Source organism: Amblyraja radiata, chromosome 36 (genome assembly GCF_010909765.2).
Source record: "Amblyraja radiata isolate CabotCenter1 chromosome 36, sAmbRad1.1.pri, whole genome shotgun sequence".
In the NCBI taxonomy this organism is placed as follows: Eukaryota; Metazoa; Chordata; class Chondrichthyes; order Rajiformes; family Rajidae; genus Amblyraja; species Amblyraja radiata.
Genome location: NC_045991.1, coordinates 10,454,017 through 10,477,791, shown reverse-complemented (window position 1 = coordinate 10,477,791; position 23,775 = coordinate 10,454,017). Strand labels below are relative to the sequence as shown.

The window sequence follows — 23,775 nt, the reverse complement described above, 5'->3', positions numbered from 1 at the left end:
CCCACTATCCTTAAACAGCCCTTGTCTATCTGAATGCATGTATATCCCTCAGAATGCTCTCTAGTAACTTTATGACCACAGATGTTAGGCTCACAGGCCTATGGTTCCCAGGCTTTTCTCTGCAGCCCTTCTTAAATAAAGACGTTTGCCACCCTCCAGTCTTCCGACACCTCTCCCCTAATTAATTATGACATAGATCTCAGCCAGGACACCTGCAATTTCTTCTCTAGCTTCCTTCAGTGTCTATGGCCACATCTGATCAGGCCCTTGTCTACCTTCATACACGTTGGGACGTTCACTACCTGATACTGATTGCCCTCAAAACACTTCCTTTGATTGCCCCAAGTTCCACAATCTCCAAAGACGTACAGGTTTGTTGGTCAATTGGCTTGATAAATGTCCCTAGTGTGTGCAGGATTGTGTTAATGTGCGGGGATCGCTGGTCGGCGTGGACTCGGTGGGCCGAAGGGCCTGTTTCCGAGCTGTATCTATAAAATTAAAACGACATGACTTCCTCCATGGTAAGCAACAATGGTTGTGAAGTTTCACTATGTTGAAAAAGTTACAGCTACAATTAATACAATTAGATAAAAACACAACCTAGTAATTACACACAAAATGTGTGGGAAGGAACTGCAGATACTGGTTTAAACTGAAGATAGACACAAAATGCTGGAGTAACTCAGCGGGACAGGCAGCATCTCGACTCAAAACATTACCCATTCCTTCTCTTCAGATTCGCTGCCTGTCCCGCTGTGTTACTCCAACATTTTGTGTCTACTGTAGTAATTACACATGCGTTCTCAACAAATGATCTGGGTGATCGATGGCTTCAAGTGATTAAATAAATGCAGCAAACAATAAATCACTATTGATTAGTCACAGCTGACAGCTCACTGGAAGATAATGCACTATCTGGGTCAAAATCATCATAGCCAAAAAAATGCAAGAAGATTTACTTCAGAAGATACACAAACACCATTTGAGAATCGAAAGGTTAAGGTGAAAACTCAATCAGCTATAGAATAAATTGACATTTGCAAAGATAGAGAGGAGAATGGTGTCAACGTGGGAATTATCCAAGAGTCTGGCACAATGGTGCAGCTGGTAGAGCAGCTGCCTCAAAGTGCCAGAGACCTAGGTTCAAATCTGACCTTGATGATGTCTGTGTGGAGTTTGCACATTCTCCCTGTGACGGCACGGGTTTCCCTCCACATCCCAAAGACATGCGGGTTTGTAGGTACACTGGCTGCTGTAATGTGTGGGGAGAGGATGTAGAAGTGGGATTACATGGAATTAGTGGGAATGGGTGATGGATGGTTGGCGTGGACCCGGTGGACAGATGCGCCTGTTTCCATGCAATATCTTTCAATTCAATTCAGTTCAAAATAGAAAAAACAGAAACATAGAACAGAAAGGTAGACCAAACACAACAAAACGGAGAGACAATGGCTATTCACATATCACCAAGACATAGTCTAGGAGCAGATCTGTTCACATGCAGTCGGGAATGGCATCAATATTTCCTCCATTTCTGTGCTGAACTTGCAGCAATGTTTTGTCCTTTTAGATTAAAAAGGGGTAAACCACAGGCTGTGAAACATGGAAGACAAATCAATCCCTGAATGCTTTTGGTCTCAAGATAATGCAAAGAGAAATTGCCTAATCATAGCAGATCAACTATTGATCTGGTGTCCGATAATTATTTGCACTCCTTGTTGCCGTTATTTTCTTGTATAACTATATATGTTGCTTGTATTATGTTTGTGCTATCATTGTGTTGTGAACCAGCCATGCCAAGTGAAAATATGTGCACACACATTAAGACATTAACCACAATCTGATAAATGTGACAACACATTTACAAAACCTAACAGCCACAGGCTCATGACGGTTTCAGAATCACTGTGGAGTCTGAAAGGTCTGGGGAACTATCGGCTTTTATCTGTAGGGTTATAAAATATTGATGACTCTGGCAGATGGTAACATGAGAGGCATGTAATTCAGTCTGATCCTTCGAGTTTCTGAATATCTGAAGTTAAATGGAATGTCTTTTCTTCAAACTAAAGCAGCATAGCAACAAATGCTTTTGACAAATGAATCAATTTGGAATTGTACACCATATGTGTCCATCTTATTTACTATAGACTTTAGAAATACAGCATGGAAACAGGCCCTTTGACCCATTGAGTCCATGCTGACCAGCGATCCCCCTGCACTAGCACTACCATATACACTGCCCTATACCCACACAACTTACAGAAGCCAATTAACCTACAATCCTGTACGTCTTTGGAGTGTGGGAGGAAACCGGAGCTCCCAAAGAAATCACGCGCGTTCACAGGGAGAACATACAAACACCATACAGACAGCACCCGTAGTCAGGATCAAACCAGTTCCTCTTGTGTCGTAATTAGCAACTTTACCACTGTGCTATACTATTTTTGTAAAGGGATAGGACATTTCAAGTTTGAGATAGCCCCATAATGTGATTTTTTGTTGTTTAAAATGCTGTTGTACTGACCAAAGGGGTATTTAACTGTTATTTGTCATTCTTGCAGTAGCAGAATATTACTAACAAGAGTCATCTATTGGAGAATAGGTTTATCATATTGTATATCCACTCCATCAGGCTGAAGAAGGGTCCTGATCTGAAACGTAGTCTGTCTATTTCCTTCCACGGATGCTACATGACCAGTTGAGTTCTTCAATAGTTGGTTTTACGTGGCATATGCCTTTGGTTTTACAATTCATTTTGAAGATGCAACGGCACAATTTTAAAACTGTTAAAATCAATGGTTAAAATGAGTAAAATCACTATTCAGACTTCTGAACCAATATGGGGATTTTACATTCCACATGGGTGCAGTGCAGTGGGAGAGTTGCTGCCTCACAGTGCCACCGGGTTCTATCCTGACCATGGGTACTGTCTGTACGGAATTTGTGCCGTCTCCCTGCGAACGCATGGGTTTTATTTTTTTTATTTTTTTAATTAGAAGTACGGTAAGTTACAATAATACACAACACATATGTCTTAATACATTTTTTTGTACCGCTTCATTTTTTGAGCTTTAAGAAAAAGATAGAAGTAAAGAAAGTAAGGAAAGTGCGCAAGAGTCGTGAAGGTGCAAGAGAGTGTTGAGAAAATAAAGCCCCTTAGAAAAGAAGTTAGAGAAGGAAGTAAAGAAAGAAAGAAAGTAGACCCTAGAAAAGAAGGGAAAAGAAAGGAGAAACAATCGCTGTATTATAACATTAAACTCCGCAGAAAGGGAACTACCAACCAAGTCTGTTTTTGTTGTTTTGTTGCCAGATCCTGGTACCATTTATTTATTTATTCCTTTATTAAATTACTATTGCACCTCATGCTTGTAATAGTTCCAAAAACGTACACCACGTCTTTTGGAATTGGTCTGCTTTGTCTGCGAAGAGGAATCTCATCTCTTCCAGATGTAGTTTTTCAAACATATCTGATATCCACATTTTTATTGTTGGCGTGGGCGCATTATTCCAGAATTTAAGTATGAGCTTTTTTCCCATTATTAGCCCATAATTGAGTAAATTCTTCTGAAACACGTTTAGTTCAGGGTTACCTTCCGATATTCCAAAAAAGATCCATTCTGGTTTTGGTAGCAGTTTTATTTTAATTAATTTTGTAAAGATGTCAAATATTTCATCCAGAATTTTTGTATTTTTGTACAAACAACGAAAGAATGCGCTATGGTAGCTTCTTGACACAGACATTTATCACAGATGGGTGAGACATTAGGGAAGAGTTTATTTATTTTAGTTTTTGAATAATACAGTCTATGTAATGTTTTGAATTGGATGAGAGTATGTCGTACGTTGATCGAACATTTATGCACCTGTAGTAAATGATTATCCCAGCTCTCTTTTGAATTTTTTATAACTAATTCTTGTTCCCAGTCTCTTCTAATTCCATCCCGCATGGGTTTTCTCCGGGTGCTCTGCTTTTCTCCCATATTTCAAAGACACGCAGGTTTGTAGGTTAATTGGCTTCTGTAAATTGTCCCTAGTTTGTAGGATAGAACTAGTATATGGGTGATCGCTGGTCAATGTGGACTTGGTGGGTCCAAGTATCCATGGATCTTGCTACTAAGTTGTATCTCTAAACTAAACTAAAAAGTACAGGGACATCAGATCAATGTCAGATTAGAATAAGCTCCTCACTGCCCCAACACGTAAGCAATTTTCAACACCTAACTTCAATTTAACTTCCATTTAGTCATAAGTCACTGGCAAAGTTCAACGATTCTTTAAATTGAAAACAGTTAGATAAAAACACAAATACATGTGTTCAGAATTAGCCCCTAACATTGGTGCAAAATAATACCATACCCCAGGGAGTTAAAATAATAATGACCGCTGAAGCTTAAAGCAAAATAAATCTAATAACGAAAACTAAAACCTCCCTCTGTGTTTCATATTCATCCCGCAGACAGAAAATCACAGAAACCTATTCTTGGGATAGTCGAATGCACAGGGAGGAATTAATGAAGAGTAAAGACATGAAGATCACTGTCTCAAAGCACAATTGCAGCATGTTGAATACTGAAATAGTGCAACCAGTATACAAGTTGTACCGCAGTGATGATAATGTGCTGTTTGGCCCAGAGTCTCAGTTCCAGCAATTGGGAGAAGCTAGGCCACACTGTTGATCTCGGAGCTGGGAATAAACCATCGACCCTACCCTGGGGAAAAGTCGGCTGGGGGTTCGGGGATCGTTAGTAAAGAATTGGAGTCACAACTGCTGTAGGAAGGGATATTTGTGTAGGCAGCATGGTGGTGCATTGGTAGAGTTGCTGCCTTACAGCATCAGACATCCAGGTTTGATCCTGACTATGGGTACTGTCTGTGCGTAGTTTGCACATTCTCTCAGTGACTGAACGGGTTTCCTCCTACATTGCAAAGACATGCCTGTGTGGGTTTGTAGGTTAATTGGCTTCTGTAAATTGCCCCTTTGTGTGTAGGATAAGGGATGACACGGTGGCAGTGGGAGAGTTGCTGCCTTACAGTGCCAGGGAGCCAGGTTTGTTGCGGACTACGTATGTGTGGTGTTTGTACAAAGCTTGTATGTTCTCCCCATGACCGCATGGGTTTTCTCCAGGTGCTCTTGTTACCTCACACACTCCAAGGACGTACGTCGGTTAATTAGCTTTGGTACAAAATGGATAACCACACATTCCTCCCCTCCCCATTATCTCTCTTCCCCACATCTCTGTCTCCCCCACATTCTCCCCCACATCTCTGTCTCCCCATTATCTCTCTTCCCCACATCTCCCCCCCATCTCTCTCCCCCACAATTCTCTCCCCCACATTCTCCCCACATCTCTCTCTCCCCCACATTCTCCCCACTCTCTCTCTCCCCCACAATTCTCTCTCCCCCACATTCTCCCCACATCTCTCTCTCCCCCACTTTCTCCCCCACATCTCTCTCTCCCCCACATTCTCCCCCACATCTCTGTCTCCCAATTATCTCTCTCCCCCGCATCTTTCCCGTCTCCCAAACCTTTGTCCACTCATTTCAATGATCAGATAAAAATAAAACCCACCAAAGATGAGAAGAATTCACCAGAGGAACTCCACCTTGGGGTTATTCAAATGCCATTTGGAAGATTGCTGCAGTAAGTTAAAAAACAATCTCCTTGATTGGAGACGGTACACACAAAATACTGGAGTGACTCAGCGAGACAGGCAGCATCTCTGGAGAGAAGAAATGGGTGACATTTCGGGTCAAGACCCTTCTTCAGACTGATTGGAGAAATTAGTCATGTTTCCTGGACAAAAAGGAAATCCAAAATATATTTTCCAGAGTTTGTGAGTCTTTTGTTCTTATCTGCCTAAGGTGTTTTTATTTTGGTTAAACAAATTAAAATCCAGTTGGCCATTTATTTAAATTGAATTCCTGCTATGTTTTGTGTCATTAATTAAGTTCTCATCAAACAATTACCTCAGCAATGTGTATGGTGTTGAAGAATTTGTTGCTGTTAATATAGCTGCAATTTTAAATTTCCACAGCAATCTTGTGAATAATTATTTTCTGAGCTCAAGTTGCTGGGTGGTTACACATTGATGCTCTCAGAGTAAATCACATTTATGACCATTTCCAGTTGAAACCATGCCAATTATATTTGTCCAGGCTCGTTCAGATGTGAGTTATTCAGGCATCACCGATGAGAATTCAGGGAGGAATACGATGGTTTCATTCTCTGTGCTATGTTCCATTCGGAGCATCTCGGAGGAATTTGGTCTCGAAGGCTTCCTGATGTCAGTGGGCTCCCAAGAGAACGTTTCACCAATCTTGCAGCATTGGGCTACTTGCATTCAAGATAGAACCTGTATCATTCTCCATTTATCGCACTGCATGACTGCCATTTCGCAACACATCTGATCACCCACCCCACCAACCTCCTCCAATCTGCATTATTCCCCCCTCCACCCACCCTGCTTCTTATTCTACCACTTTGGACATCCCAACCTGATGCTGACCTTCCCACTCCACCTCTCTTGATGATAGTTTATGATTCTCATTCCTCTCAATGCCTTTGGCCAGCTTCTCCAAAGCCTCCCTAATACTTTCCGCACAGTCTTCCCAATATTTCCTTCATCTTGAACTGTACAAAATTGAGATGGGGGCCAACAGGATAAGAGGAGAGGATGGACACAAAATGCTGGAGTATCTCAGCGGGACAGGCAGCATCTCTGGTTAGAAGGAATGGGGCATTTCACGTCGAGACCCTTCTTCAGTGCAGAGTTAGTTTATAGCCCAAAGGGGTCACAGTCTTAAAATAACGGGTTGGCCACACCCCAGTCACTTCCTCTTCTCCCCTCCTTTATCAGGCAATAGATACAGGTGTGAAAACGCATACCTCCAGTTTCAGGGACAGATTCTTCACAATTTTATCCGGCAACTGAACCATCTAGTCACTAACTAGAGAGCGGCCATCTACCTGACTAGAGACCTTCAGACAGGAATGGGCGATTGTTCCACTTGTGAGATTCAAAATCAATCACAAACTCGTCAGAGACAAAATCAAAGAAACACGTTTTCCTTTATTACATTTCTGCGCAGAAAAGGGTGTCCCTCCTCTATCATCCTCTAGAGACACACAAAAATGGAGGTTGTATCTATCTTTTTATACCTTTCTTCACTATGGTCACTGCCTCATGTCTCCCCATCGAGCTTCGTCCAATCATAACATAAAGCCCACATTCCCACGAGAACGTCCAGAAACGTCTCGGAACATCTCCTGACGTCAAAGGCTTCTGCTGGAGTTTTTATCTGTTACTCCTTTATCTAGTAGTTCCCTCTGTCCTGTATATTGTTACTTTCTTCGACCAGCAGTCTGGCTTCTGCTGACACCTTATTTCTTTCTAAGTTATAATTTTCAGAGTTCTAGTATAAATCAACCATCCCTATTAACCCTTCTCTCACAATCCACCATTTTTCTTTTTGCTACGCAACTCTTGATTTATACTATATCTTCCTTTTCTAGTGCTAGCAGCAGATTCTTCGCCTCCCTATCCTCCTCTCGCTAGTCATACTGTGTTCTGAAGGCCATCATGACGGTGCTGTTCTTTGTCAGGGCTGTCTCTATAAATCGCTGAGCCAGACCCCGTGCGCAGGGAATGATACAACATCCGAATAGGCACAAAGTCAATGGTTCCTTCCCTTCACGCACAGTCGGTGGGCTGATATTGTCCGGTGGGGCCTCCACAGGACCCTTAAATCGGCTTGCGTGTGTCCACCCTTTTTCTTTTTGTTCGTACTGCTGTCTCGGTGATTAATAACACAAGGTAGGGTCCAGTCCACCTAGGTTACAGCTTTTCTTCCTTCCATGATTTTACAAGATCCCAGTTCTCTGCTTTCACAGAATGGAGTGGCAAGTCGAGATCGGGACTCTGTGCCAGCAGCCCCTTGGTTTTTAATTCTGTAATAGAACGAGATACTGCCAGTAAATAGTTCATTAAGAAAACATCACGGCTTCCGGTGGCGACATGCTTTGTTAGCAGTCGCAAACTTTCTAGCTCCGCTGAAAAAATCGCGATTTTTCGCGTTAAAATCGGGTCAGGAGGTCGGGACCGTTTTTAAAAACTTACCGGAGTCTCATGTCGCGGTGCTGATGACGTCATCAGTAAGCGCCGTGAATTTAACGGAGGGAAAGGCATTTTAAATGAAAAAAACGTCTCCAGGTCAGAGCCCACAGAGGAAAGCTATAAAACACCTGCTGAAGACTCAGGAACACCAAGAAACTGCAAAACTGACCTCTGGAGTGGACTCTGGAATGGCTACACGATCTAAGACTGAGATGACCACAAAAGAGAAAACCGAAATGGAGGAGTTAAAGAACTCGGTAAGAGATTTGAAAAATGAGTTGAAAGCTGGAAACTTAAATTTGATGGAAAACATGCATGCATTTATTAATGCCGGTAATGAAAAAATACTTGAGTGCATTGGGGCTCTGCAAAAAAAAGTTGATGATGTGCAAGAAGAATTAACGGAGAAAATTAATAAGGTGGCAGAAGAGTCCACAAAGATGTTTGAGGCTGTGCATGAAACTGTTTCTGCAAATGTAACTGCAGTGAAAGATATAAAAGCTGTTGTGGAAGAGATGGCTGGAGAGATGCAGACGATGAAGTCAGAAATAGACAGCCTCAAGAGCCAACTTACAAAGGTTTCTGATAAATATGTTGACCTAGAAGCTCGCTCAAGACGTCAAAATATACGAATACGTGGAGTAAAAGAGGGCGCTGAGGGGGACAATGCTCGTGGGTACACTGCCAACCTAATTAAACACGTGCTCAATCTATCTGAGGCACCTGTAATTGAAGAAGCACATCGACTACCCAGAGTTAAACCAAGATCTCAAGGAGAACATGCCTACCAAAGACAGATCATAATCAAACTTCGGGATATCCCAACAATGGAAGCGCTGATGAAAAAAATCAAATACGGAGAGAACATGATGTACAGAAATGATTCTATTAAACTCCTACGGGACTACCCTCACGAGATTGTTCTGAAGAGAAGAAAGTTCTCACAGACCAGAGAAGCTCTTTACGAGGTCAAGGGTGTCAGATGTGGAGTGTATTATCCGGCCAGAATGCGTATTACTTTCAGGGGAATCTCAAAAACATTTATTAACTCGGTGGAATCTCTTAAATACGCTCAAGAAATCGTGGCCAAGGCAGCAACAACTGAAGATTGATCACCAAGACGTCATGAACAAATTAATTTGCTTATCCCCCCAACAAGAATATCACAAGAAAAGTGAAATAAGCGAACAACACCAATCTTTAAAAATTACTACACGTAACAGATTTTCCAAGAGACGTGTCTAGACATTATTATCTCGCCTTGAACATTGCGGAATCTAACTCAAGGACATTCTGTGCTCAAACGAGGAAAGACCGATAACATGGGAGTGAATCTGCTGAGCTGAGAGCGAAAAACATCACACGGCTTATATAGTTTTACAAAATATTGAGAATTAATAATAATTAATAACTAACAATACTAATATAGAAATAGCAACTGAAACTGATAAAAATGTGTTGCCTGCTTTATAACGCAGACAACCGTAATCACATATGTTCCGCAGCTCGAGTGGGGAGGGGAGGAGACTCGGGCACCTGGCACAGTTCCAGGAGCCTGACTTCGGTTAACCCTTTCAGCGAACAACTCACTTTTAACAATACTAAAACCATTTACAAATAGTTAAGAGATAAAGAGTGAGGAATATATGTAACTTAATACATGATTAGATTTGATAAGTTGGAATGAAACATATATATATATATACTGCAACTGGGTGAAATAGAACTTATTTGGAAACGGTACCGACCCCCTAGTGTTTGGGTAATAAAGGCAGCGGGGCTAACTTTTTAACATCTACGCCGGAAGCGATATAGATGTCGTACCCCACAGACGAGTGGGTCACTCACTACGGTGTCCGAAACTCAGACACCGTAAATTTATTTGATATACTTTTTTTTTTATTATCACAATATGTCACATCTATGTGTTTTCTTTTCAAGGACAATCGCAGAGGGGAACTACCAAGGAAGTCTATATTATAAATGCTCCCAAAATAACCAGAGTCCTGAGGTATGAATGCACCATAATAAATAAGGTCATCAAAATAGGTAGAAATGTATGACGACAATCAAAAGAAAATGGGAGGAATCACACTATGCAGTTGGAATATAAGGGGTATTAATGAACCTATTAAAAGGGGCAAGATACTAGCTCAGTTGAAATCATACAACACGGATATTTCGTTTCTACAGGAAACGCATCTTAAACATCAAGATCAGACGAGACTGAGGGCGAACTGGATAGGCCAAACATTTCACTCTTCATTTACTTCCAAATCTAGAGGTACCGCTATCATTATTCGTAAAGGAATTCCATTTAAATCAAAGAATATTATTTCAGATAAGGAAGGGAGATACCTTATAGTAGCAGGAGAGATCAATAATATGCCAATTACGCTGGTAAACATATATGCGCCCAATTTTGATAATCCTCAATTTTTTAATAAAATTCTGAATATAATTGCAGAATGTAATTATCAAAATGTCATAATTGGAGGAGACTTTAACTGTGTTTTAGACCCTTATCTAGATAAATCGATGCAAAAACAAAAAGGTAATAGGAAATCTAAAACCAGTGAACTTTTACATACATATATGGAAAACACAAATATAGTAGATGTGTGGAGGATTGCAAACCCGACGGGAAGGGATTATTCGTTTTATTCAACGGTGCATAAAACATACTCACGGATAGACTATTTTCTTGTGGATACAAAATTAATTCCGCACACTATGAACCCTAAATACCACACTAATGCGATCTCAGACCACTCCCCGTTAACTTTTGTTTTAAAACTAGAAGGAATGTCTATGAATAAATCGTTCTGGAGGTTTAACTCGCAAATTTTAAAAGACCCACAAGGGATTATATATCTAAAAAAACAGATGGACCTATTTTTTGAGATAAATGATACACCAGATATATCCCCCACGCTATTATGGGAATCCTTCAAAGCATTTATTAGAGGAGTCATTATTTCATTTCAAGCTTATCAAAATAAAAAGAATAAGAATGAACAAAGACATTTAGAAGAACAAATAAAACAATTAGATACAGATAATGCTAAAGATCCAACTATGGATAAACATAATAAAATCCTATTATTGAAATTCAAGCTAAATAAATTACTGTCAGAGAAAGTTATAACATTATTTCAAATCACAAAACAAGAACACTTCGAATTCGGGGATAAACCCCACAAACTTTTAGCACGCCAACTGAAAAAACGGGGAAAAGAGAATGCAATATTAAAGATTAAATCAGATAGAGGGGAATTATTAACATTACCCAAGGATATCAATAAAAGATTTGCTCAATTTTACCAGAATCTATACACATCTAAAACGTTAATAGACAATAATAAAATTTCAGAATTTCTAGATAACTGTAACCTACCACAATTAGAACTGAGGGAACAAGAGGAACTGGGAGCACAAATTACTTCTAAGGAGATAGAAGACACAATAAAAACACTAAAGAATGGAAAAACACCAGGACCAGATGGATTCAGTAATGAATTTTATAAATCTTTTTATGACATAGTTACTCCACGATTACAGAAAATGTATACATATGCTTTTGAGGAGCAAAGCTTACCTGAAACACTAGCAGAATCAACGATCATATTAATACTTAAAAAAGATAAAATATAGAAGAACCAGGTTCATATAGAGCTATTGCTTTGTTAAATACGGATCAAAAAATAATAGCGAAAACACTAGCCAGTAGACTAAGCAGGTATGTTAGTAGATTAATAAATGAGGATCAAACAGGATTTATACCTAAGAGACATTCATTCAATAACTTGAGACGTTTGCTTAACATAATGCACTCACATAAATCTCACGACCAAGAGTTAGCTATCATCTCACTGGATGCAGAAAAAGCGTTTGATCAAGTAGAATGGGATTATATGATTAAAGTATTGCAAAAATTCCAATTGGGAGAGAACTTCATTGCATGGATAAAACTATTATATAACAAACCTACGGCTAGAATACTAACTAATAATATATTATCCTCGAAATTTGAACTATCAAGGGGCAATAGACAAGGTTGTTCATTATCTCCGCTGTTATTTGCTTTGGTAATTGAACCCCTTGCTGAAAAAATAAGAACACACCTGGATATTTACGGTTATAATACAAAATATTCAAATAACAAAATATCCCTATATGCCGATGATGTACTACTGTACATCACAAAACCACAAATTAGTATACCGAATATATTAAATTTAATTGAGGACTTTGGATCCTTTTCAGGATATAGAATAAATTGGAACAAAAGTGAAATTATGTCGATAAAACCAAAAGACTCAACACATCTCAGGAAATTCCCCTTTAAAATAGCTACAGAAAAATTCAAATATTTGGGAATTGAAATTACTAGAAATTACCAGGATATGTTTAAAGCCAATTATAATCCCCTACTTAAGAAATTAAATAATTTGATTAAATTCTGGAAAACACTTCCGATGTCCTTAATAGGCAGAATAAACGCTATAAAAATGATTTTCTTACCACAAATTCTATACCTATTTCAATCAATACCTATATATCTCCCAAAAAAGTTTTTCAAAAAATTGGACTCAGACATTACAAATTTCATATGGGATTATAAACCCCATAGAATACAAAGAACACACCTTAATAAACGAAAAGAGTGGGGGGGTCTAGCGCTCCCTAACTTTATGTATTATAATTGGGCAGTAAATATTAAAAATATGATTCACCTGCTGGACAATTCTGCCCAGCAGGCGGACTGGATTGTAATGGAAAAAGGGGATTGCTCCCCGAGTAATATAGGAGCGATTATCCTCTCACCAATAAATCTGAATAATAAAAATTATAATAAAAACCCAATTATACATAGCACAATTAGAACATGGAAACAAATAAAACAGAATCTAAAATTAAGAAACCTATCTCTCTCAATACCAATAGCCAATAACCCATCGTTTAAACCATCAATCATAGACAAATCATTTATACATTGGGAAAGAATGGGAATCAAAACGCTCGAAGATCTGTATGAAGTGGGAAAATTACTATCATTTCAACAACTACAACTGAAATATAATTTGAAAAATAACCAATATTTTAAATATCTTCAAATTTGTGATTATTTGAAAAAATATACAAAAGACTATCATAATATGCCTTCCGACTTACTGGATGAAGCAATGAAGACAAAGGCGGAATCAGCTAACTTAATATCGTACTTATATAATATCATTTTAAACATAGAAATACCCACAACAGATGGAATTAGAAGAGACTGGGAACAAGAATTAGCTATAAAAATTTCAAAACAGAGCTGGGATAAACATTTACTACAGGTGCATAAATGCTCGATCAATGTACGACATACGCTTATCCAATTCAAAACATTACATAGACTATACTATTCAAAAACTAAATTAAATAAAATCTTTCCCAATGTTTCACCAATCTGTGATAAATGTCTGTGTCAAGAAGCTACCATAGCGCATTCTTTTGTTTTTTGTACAAAAATCCAAAAATTCTGGCATGGAATATTTGATATTTTTTCAAAATTAATTAAAATAAAACTGGTACCAAAACCAGAATGGATCATTTTTGGGATATCGGAAGGTATCCCTGAATTAAACGTGTATCAGAAGAATTTACTCAATTACGGGCTAATAATGGGAAAAAAGCTCATACTTAAATTCTGGAAAAATGCGCCCACACCAACAATAAAAATGTGGATATCAAATATGTTTGAAACATTACATCTGGAAGAGATGAGATTCCTCTTAGCAGATAAAGCAAACCAATTCCAAAAGACGTGGTCTACGTTTATGGACCTATTACAAGCATGAGGTGCAATAGTAATTTAAAAAAATAAATAAATAAATAAATGGTATCAGGACCTGGCATTGGGAGATAAAACAACAAAAACAGACTTGGTTGGTAGTCTTTCTGCGGAGTTTAATGTTATAATAGAGCGATTGTCCTTACTTTCTTTTTCTTTCTTTTATAGGGTCTACTTTCTTACTTTACTTCCTTCTCTAACTTCTTTTCTAAGGGGCTTTCTTTTCCCAACACTCTTCTGCACTTCACAACTCTTGCGCACCTTCTTTACTTTCCTTACTTCTATCTTAAAAAAAAATTTAATAAATAAAAAAATAAAAATAAAAAAAAAGAAAACATCACTACCCTCTATGGTGGGTATTCCTTCTCTCTTTCCCCAAATATCTAACTCGTTCAACCTTTCTCTTATAAATATGCCTACCAAAATTATACACCATACTCCACAATTGACCTCACCAATACCTTGTACAATTTAACATTACAACCCAACTTCTGTAAACAATGCTCTGATTTCAACTTCATTCCTCAATTCACAATCTTTTACCTTGTACGTCTAATTTGAATTGTCCTGCCAAGATGTATCACACTTATCAACATTAAATCCATCTGTCATGTTTCAACCCACTCTTCCAAATGACCTAAATCTCTCTGTACACTTTTAAAAGCTACTTCATTATTCACAACACCACCTATCTTAGTATCATCTACATACTTCTTAATCTATCTTACCACACCAACATCCATTTTATTGATTCACATGACAAACAACAGTGGACCCAGCACACATCCCCGAGGTACCCCTCTAGTCATTGACCTCCAACCTGACAAACATCCATCCACCATTACTCTCCCTCATTTCCCATACAGCCACTTTTTAATCCATCTTGCTATTCCTTACTAACCTCTTCTTAACCAACCTTATTTCCTTATTGAACCTTGTCAAAGGCCTTACTGAAGTTCACCACTTTAACCTCATCAATTTCCCTAATAACCTCTTTTTTTAAGGTAAAAAAATCAAGATTAGTCAAATATCACAATCACAAATCCATGCTAATTCTTCCTAATCCTACCCTATTTATCCAAATCCCTATAATATTGCCTTTAGTATCCTTTCCATTATTTCCCACCACTGATGTCAAACAACGTTCTTGTTAAAACTCTACTCTTCTTTGTCCTCTTGTTCACTTACCTCAGGGCTATTATCTATTCATACCTGCAGGACAGCCCTCATGTAATTATTGAAATTGTACTAGGTATCTCAACCTTCTAAACGAACATCGGTCGGTGATTTAGAAAACTCATACATACACCTTGTCTTCAGGTTTAAAGGGTCCTTCCTCCTGGTCCATCTCCGACAGCTTTTACTTTACCTGTTCATAAATAGACTTGTATATCATTATTAACTGTTTCATATACTTTTTTTTTTTAAATTCGATCTGTAACTGTTCCAAACTCGGTCCCCTGCAGGGACTTCTCCATTGTGCCACCCACGGCTGGTTAGTTTGCATGCAACATTTCTTCAGTGCCAATGGAAGAGCATTAAACAAATGTTCCATTTATTCTTTTCATCAAATGAAAACAATCCGTTGTCAAAGCTGATTTCTGTAGGTTTACCAAACCTCTTAATTACCTTATTCATCATAAACGACACTGTAGTGTTTATACCTAAATTGATTCAGACTTACCCTGGAACATCTCTTCCAGATGCTGTTTCAGCTGCTTTGTCTGCATTTTAATTTAACTTCTTTGACATGTACTTTTTCCGTTTCACCATACAATTTCAACATATTTTCCGACCTAGTCTGAACTATATCCTGCCTTTCCCAAGGTCATCATCTGCTGTCTTATATTCTGAAGGATTTCTCTCTCTCTCTCTCTTTACTTGTGGAACAAACCAACAAATTGTCCACATCAGCAAATACTTTCTAAGGGTATAACCATATAACCATATAACCATTACAGCACGGAAACAGGCCATCTCGATCCTTCTAGTCCGTACCGAACACGTATTCTCCCCTAGTCCCATATACCTGCGCTGAGACCATAACCCTCCATTCCTTTTCCGTCCATATAACTATCCAATTTATTTTTAATTGATAAAATCGAACCTGCCTCCACCACCTTCACTGGAAGCTCATAACCACACAGCTACCACTCTCTTAGTAAAGAAGTTCCCCCTCAACTTTCAACTCTGTCTTTCCCATCTAATTTAAAAAAAACCTACCTCATCCTAGCCTTTCTTGACATCCTTCCTTAAATCCCTTCCTCTCTCTTGGGGACCCCAGTCCTGTTAGGGCTTATCATCTCCAGATTAATTTCACTCCTGATAGGACTTTTCGAGGAAAAGTTCCCCAAGACATGTATTATTGGCATGTAATTCTCTGGCCACGCTTGGTTCCATCATAGGACTCACTTGTGTCAGTTCATCACTTATTTCAGTCTTTTCAACCAGGGGCTTTGTTCATTGACATTGACCGCAGAGACCAACTGTTTACTGATTCTGCTTGACTTTAAGAAGAATGGCTTCCACCACAATAGTTCATAATATAATAGGTACACAAAATTGCTGGGGAAACTCAGCGGATGCAGCAGCATCTATGGAGCGAAGGAAATAGGCGACGTTTCGGGCCGAAACCCTTCTTCAGACTGATGTTCATAATTGAATGTTCATCAACTGGTTGCCTTCTATTTCTTGCTCATTTTCAACTCTCCACCTTTTCATTCCCCTTTGTTCCTTGGGGTTCACCTTAAGTGGGTAACATTTGCTGAGGGGCCTGCATACCCTCGTTCATGACGGCAACCAACCAGAAGATGGCGCTGTGGCCGGTAGTCATGCTGCAGTGACGGCATCCAAACAGAAGATGGCGCTGTAGCCGGTAGTCAGGCTGCAGTAACAGCAGCTGACCTAACGGTGGCGCTGTTGCCGGTAAGTTTTGAGCGGCGGCCATGTTTGTAGTCTATTGCCGGTCATTGTAACAATTTACATAGTGGTTCCCACCACTTCACCAATGGTGCCTTCAAATCTTCCATGGCCAACAATCGTCCCACGTTCTCCTCCTCCAAAGCCCTAATCCATTTTTTTTTATTTTAATTTTTTTATTTTAGCCCTCTCAGTTCATGGGTGCTCCAAGGGATAATCTGTCGTCTCTTACTTCTGTTTCTCTGTCTGTGTGTGTCTCTCTCTCTCTCTGTCTGTGTCTGTGTGTGTGTCTCTCTCTCTCTCTCTCTCTTTCTCAACGCTGAATAGATTCAGGACGACATGGCCCCTGCTTGGCCAGACTTCACAAATGGGGCAGCAGCCCAACCCCACGGTGTGCTTGTGGCACTCCCTTACAACACATCATTGAAGCATGCCTTCAACAAAGACTCAAAGGAGGACTTGTCACCCTTCACACAGCAGATCAAGAGGCAACTGCTTGGCTAAAGGATTTTGCATTCGCTAAATAAATACAATCTCTCTCTCTCTGTCTGGCTGTCTCTCTGTCTGTGTTTCTCAACTTGAATGTCTACCATAAAACAACATACAAGCTGGTCATGTTTCATCAATTAACTTATTTCCAGTTAACTTTACTGACAAGAAATCTAAAAGAACATCAAGAAACGATTTTTACAACTTCTCTTTTTCAGGTTACCAGGATACAAAGAGTTAATTGTTGCAGCTTGTTCGCAATCCCCCACGGCCCAAACACAGTGGGAATTCCCACCTCCGCCACGGGGGCGTCTGTGTTCAATTTTACAACTTGCGCATTTTAACCATTTGTTCCAAACCGGTTTTCAAACAAATCACTTTGTTTCATTCTTACTTCAAATAGATTATTCAATTTATATTTTCTCCCTGCCTGCACTGTTGTCCCCGGCCTTTGCCGTCTTCTATCACATCCCCCTTTCGCGGCCTCTGCCGTCTTCTTATCTGCTACTTTCGGGAGTAACTCCCTCATCATCCCGTCTCAGGAATTTTCCTGTCTCTCAGGAATTGATCTAACTGTTCTCGTCAGACCTAATGAATCTTCAAGGAGGCAAACTCCCTTCCCCCTCAGGGTCCTCTCCTAGCTACCTCCCTCGGGTCTAATTTCTACCGAACTTCTTATCTTCCCCTTCTGCCCTTTGACTCCCCGTCTTGTTGGCCGGGTGATTTTCGTCCACCCCGGCCCCTGTCTTCTCTTTCCCTTGGGTATTTTGGCCCCCTCCGGCTCTGCATTTTCCGTGGACATCTCCTGCCCATATGCAGCTCTGCATTTTCCGTGGACATCTCCTGCCCATATGCAGCTCTGCATTTTCCCCAACTGACTATACCTTATCATTGTTGGCTTCTCCAAACCCTGGGTATTTCCTGCCCTCCAGGGTCCAGCATTTGCCCCAATTGGGCAGAATGCGGGGGTTTGGCCCACAGCCTTTTCCCCTCCCTTCTGGGTTTGCCTTGCAGCCCCCTGAATCCTTCAGGGCGTTAACCACAAGGTCTTTACAATCGCCCAGGAAGCACTTTATTAGTCATTGTTCCTACCTGGGTCTGTGCACAGAAATTGCTCGATTGACTTTTCGCGATTTCCAACCACTCCCACACTATCACTTGTTTCTCGTGTCTCTCTGTGTGGTCCTGGATACTACTGCTCAAACAGCTGGCGGCAAGCAAGGAGTCTGAGACTGCTGAACTCAGCAGGGTGCACCTTCCCTTCGTCCGTCTACTCCCGTCAGCTGGCTGGAGTAATTGATCCCGGACGAGCCCCCATCTGTGAGATTCAAAATCAATCACAAACTCTTCAGAGACAAAATCAAAGAAACAAGTTTTCCTTTATTACATTTCTGCGCAGAAAAGGGTGTCCCTCCTCTATCATCCTCTAGAGACACACAAAAATGGAGGTTGTATCTATCTTTTTATACCTTTCTTCACTATGGTCACTGCCTCATGTCTCCCCATCGAGCTTCGTCCAATCATAACATAAAGCCCACATTCCCACGAGAACGTCCAGAAACGTCTCGGAACATCTCCTGACGTCAAAGGCTTCTGCTGGAGTTTTTATCTGTTACTTCTTTATCTATTCTCTGTCCTGTATATTGTTACTTTCTTCGACCAGCAGTCTGGCTTCTGCTGACACCTTATTTCTTTCTAAGTTATTATTTTCAGAGATCTAGTATAAATCAACCATTCCTATTAACCCTTCTCTCACAATACTCATGCTTCTACTTATTTCCTTGTGATTCCTGTCCACTGCTGCCAGACAGTCACCAATTCCCAGCCTCCATGGGTGACCCAAGACCACTTCTTCTCCTACCCCATGTGCGTCTGTGCACCACCACCAACTGCCTCTCCCCACCCACCCAACCCACTTGGCCTGCCCACCTCCTCCCCTCACTGGAGGCCTGATGGGACATGTAGCTGGCCTCTTGAGCAATATCTTGGGAAAAGTGTGCTAGGAAGCACATTTGCAACCATGACAACATTTAACATTTGGTTGGAATGGAACACATGTGACAAGGCATCTTTGCTTGCAAGGTATGTAGATAATCGCCACATAAACGGCGCTGCAAAGTTGCAAAGAACCCCTGCCAGCTCCTCTTTTGTTCTCCCCCCCCCCACCCTCTCCCCCACCCTCCCCACCCTCCTCCTGGTGGTCCCCCCATGCCTGCTCCTCCATTGTCCCCCCCCCCCCACCCTCCTCCTGGTGGTTCCCCACATGCCGGCTCCTCCATTGTTCTCCCCCCCCACCACCCTCCTCCTGGTGGTCCCCCCATGCCTGCTCCTCCATTGCTCCATTGACAAACAGTGACTGTGGTCTTGCACTGGCATAATAATCAAAATGGTTTCTTTCCGACATATGTGTGCTCCACAGTAATTGCTTTGTGAGCATGCACACCAAATGCATTTACTCATGCAAGCAGAGGATTTTTTGTAGATATGCAGTGGTTTGGGTACTTTGGAATTGGCAGGCTTCTGTGCAAAATGTCAAGCTTAGCTGAAGTGACAAAGGGACACCAGGTGCAAGAGGCTCATGTAATTTTACTTCGGAGTCACGTGAGTGACTACGTGAAGAACCCGCTCAATGCGCAGGCGCGGCATTACGCCAGCAGTGCAACAGCGGCTGCCACGGGAAGTAGGCTTTCTCGTTACAGGATGAACCGGACCGTCAGGTGAGTACCCTGAGGTCGGGTTTTCTTTTACAGGTGAGCCTTTTTCTGCTTGTGTTTTTTACAGGCAGAGAAAAAGGCTCTGGAACAAAACTGTCCCCTGTTTTCCCGTTGGGGAGGGGGGCAGCAACAGGCGGTAGGACCGTTACCCGGTGTTCCGTAATTCCCCGACACCGTGCCGAGGCCAGCCCGCTAGTACCTGAAGCAGCGGTCTGGACGCATAGCCACTCGAGAGGCATCCGGCAGGTGTTCCCGATGTCGGACGGGACATCTCTCCACCCGCACGGGGGGAGAAAGAGCCGCCTGAGCCGCTGGAGCGGCTCACGGAGCAGGTGCCTGCGAGACGAGCTGCTTGAGGGGCGCTCTCGCTACTACAAGGCACAAAAGCTCCAGAAGAACCTGTCCCCCGCTCGACTCCAGCGGAGGAGCGTTCCATTGGAGGGGGGGGCAGCAACAGGCGGTAGGAACAATTACCGGTCGCCCCGCTATCCCCATCACCGCGCCGAGCCCAGTCCCGCTAGTGCCTGAACTGCGGGCTGGATGTCTAGCCATCCGAACAGGCATCCGGCCGGTGGCGTCCGATTCGTCGGACGGGGACATGTTTCCACCTAAATGGAGGAGAGACAGCCGCCTGAGCTGCATCCAACAGCAATTGGAGCAGCTCCAGCGAGATGCGCAGAAAGAGCGCTCTCGCGGAGGGAGGTCAGGCACCCCCTCCACAGTGCTTCATGCACTGCCCTCTGCTCCCTCATTACTGGAGGCTAGCATTGGTGACCAGGGCTGGGCTGGTCTGGAACAGGGGCAGGCGGACGAATTCGGGAGTATGCCAGGGGTGCAGGAACATGAAGAGCTGTTGGGTGTGATGGACCGCTTGTAGCAACCCCACGGGCTGGAGCACCGCTGGAACCAAGAATGGCGGCCAGCATCAACCATTACTGGAAAAGGTGCTCGCTGAGGTGCTGAAACAACACAGCACCAGAAAACGGTGAGGCCCTCAAAGTAAAAAGTGTCAACAGCCAAATCTGGGGGCATGTGGGTCACACATCCAGACCCAAGAACTCAAGCTACAGCGGATCCTAAGGGTCCTGACGTCAGCCATCACAGCCTTTGCTCGTTCCGTGGAGACCACGGAGATGGATACCTGCCAGCAGGATGTGCTGGCATTAATGTGTACCACACAATTTGAGATCAACAATCTCCGGAGGGAAACATAAGACCTGCCCTCAATCCCAAATTTGCTGGCTTGTGTAAAGCCCCAGCTGCGGAGACGGACGCGCTGCTATTTGGGAAAGATTTCAATAAAAAACTGAAGGAGATGCAGGAAGCATCAAAAACCTTCGGCCTAATGAGGGCAGGCCCCGGGACGAGCAAACCAAGACCTCCGATACCCAAGCGGCAGCACCCCACGGCATCCACCAGTCGACGTCCGCAATATGGGCCTTGGTGAACGCTTGGGGTCCGCACATTATCCCCAAAGATCTTTCAGATCAGGGCCCGCAGCGGACCCTCTGGAAAATGCGCCTCCCCCCAACATCGCCAGCACGTCAGAACAAAATCTTCAGGAAAATGAAGAAACAGAATCGCCAATAACCATGGAGGTAGGTGGGTCTGGTCCCTACCAGCATATAGAGAATAAGGGTGCTTTATTAACAGGGGGGAGATTACACTTGTTTAAAGAAGCATGGGGTATGGTCACGAGTGACAAGTATATACTCAACAACATTACAGGATATAAAATACAATTCATGTCAGAAAAAACGCCGCCAGTTCAACAATGGCCCCAAAGGGTATTTCTCCCTCCGTCAAAGAGAAACGTGAGGGACAAGCTGAACTGGTGAGACTTATCACAAAGGGGGTCATCGAAAAGACCAAACATGAACCTTTGGAATTTGTATCGAATATATTCACTAAAACCAAAAAAGATGGTGTCTGTCGCATCATCATTGACTTAACATCACTAAACAAATTTGTTAAGTATATACATTTCAAAATGGAGACATATGTTACTGCCAAACAACTGAATTCCAAAGGACACTTCATGGCAAGCATTTATCTTAAAGATGCTTACTATCTAGTACCCATATACAAGGATCATCGCAGATACCTAAAATTTATCTGGATGGTACAAAGCATTGCCCTATGGGCGAAATTCAGCCCAAGATTATTCACCAAAATATTGAACCCAGCCATGGCAATACTAAGAAAACAAAAACATATTGTCATGGCATATCTGGAGGATATTCTCATAGTAGGGAAAACGATGGAATTGGCTGTGGCAGCAGTATCAGCTACAAAACAGCTCCTCGAAACTCTGGGGTTCGTCCTACATCCAGATAAATCTAAGTTGAAGCCATCCACTATCATGGACTACCTGGGCTTCACAATTAACTCAGTCCATATGACTGTTACCTTGCCAAAGGCAAAAAGGGTTGAATTAGCACAATCATGCAACAAATTAATGGTCAACGAGCGACCAACTATTCGACAAGTAGCAAGAGTAATTGGGGAAATGGTAGCAGCATTTCCGGCTACACAATCCGGACCTTTGCACTATCAAAAAATTTACAGAGAGCAAAGGTACGGGCAATAAAACGACATACAGGTCACTATGATCGTGTCATGAAATTACCCACTGAAGCAATATCAGAGCTACAGTGGTGGGCAGAAAACGTTTGGCATAGTTTCAGCCCTATCTTTATCACTAACCCTACTTTAGTTATTCAAACAGATGCCAGTGCTCAAGGCTGGGGAGCGGCTAACTCCATATCCAGCACAAGTGGTAGATGGACTAAACTAGAGTCATCATTACTACTTACACTGGGCATTAACTATCTAGAGACGTTGGGCGCCTTTTATGGTTTAAAAGCATATTTATCTAATATGCAGCACTTGCATGTTCGGTTACAAATTGATAAATACTACGCTGATGGCTTATATTAACCATATGGGTGGCATAAAATCATTATCATGCGACAAATTGGTCAACATGATTTGGCAATGGTATGTCGAAAGACATATTTGGCTATCAGCTACTTACCTACCAGGTAAGCTAAACACCCATGCCATGAGAAAATTAAACGCCTGGGTTGCAAGTTTGAACAGACCTTACCTGGAAATGGGATTGTCCAAACAAACCATCACCACCATGTCGGCATCCCTTCGAACATCCACCAAGAGGCAGTACTTAACCACCATCAAAAAAGGGAGAAGTACTGCCAGGAAACATGGACAACATACGCAACAGCTACAGCCACCAACATACTGGAGTTCCTGGCCATCTACACCACGATGTAGGGATCAGCAACAGTGCCATCAACACAGCGCAGAGTGCTCTTTCTGCTTATCTCAAACCAGCGGCAGGACAACAGGCGATGGGATCCCATCCACTGGTGGAAAAACTGATGAAGGGCATTTACAATATCAAGCCCTAAGCCCAGGTATACCCATATTTGGGATATCAGTGGTCCTGACATATCTCAGGGCATGGCCACCAGCCAGATCCCCCGGCCTCGAGCAAGCTACACTAAAGACGCTCATGTTGATGGCACTTGTATCCGCTCAGAGGGTCCAGTCACTACACCTATTGCGACTGGACAACATGATCACAGCTCCAGACCAGATCTGTCGTTATCCAGCGACTGGTCAAACAGAGCAGACCAGGAACACCTAATCCAGTCGTGGCTTACCCACCAGAACCAC

General features: G+C 41.9%; 1 long non-coding RNA gene across 1 annotated transcript; it reads right to left on the bottom strand.

The window, feature by feature from the left end:
- Positions 1–214: 214 nt before the first annotated feature.
- On the bottom strand, positions 215–18,454 carry LOC116966285. The gene is made up of 3 exons (XR_004409971.1): positions 18,417–18,454; positions 6,516–6,520; positions 215–224 (listed from the first exon to the last, which is right to left on the bottom strand). It is a non-coding gene; the product is annotated as an uncharacterized LOC116966285 (long non-coding RNA).
- Between the last annotated feature and the right edge of the window lie 5,321 nt (positions 18,455–23,775).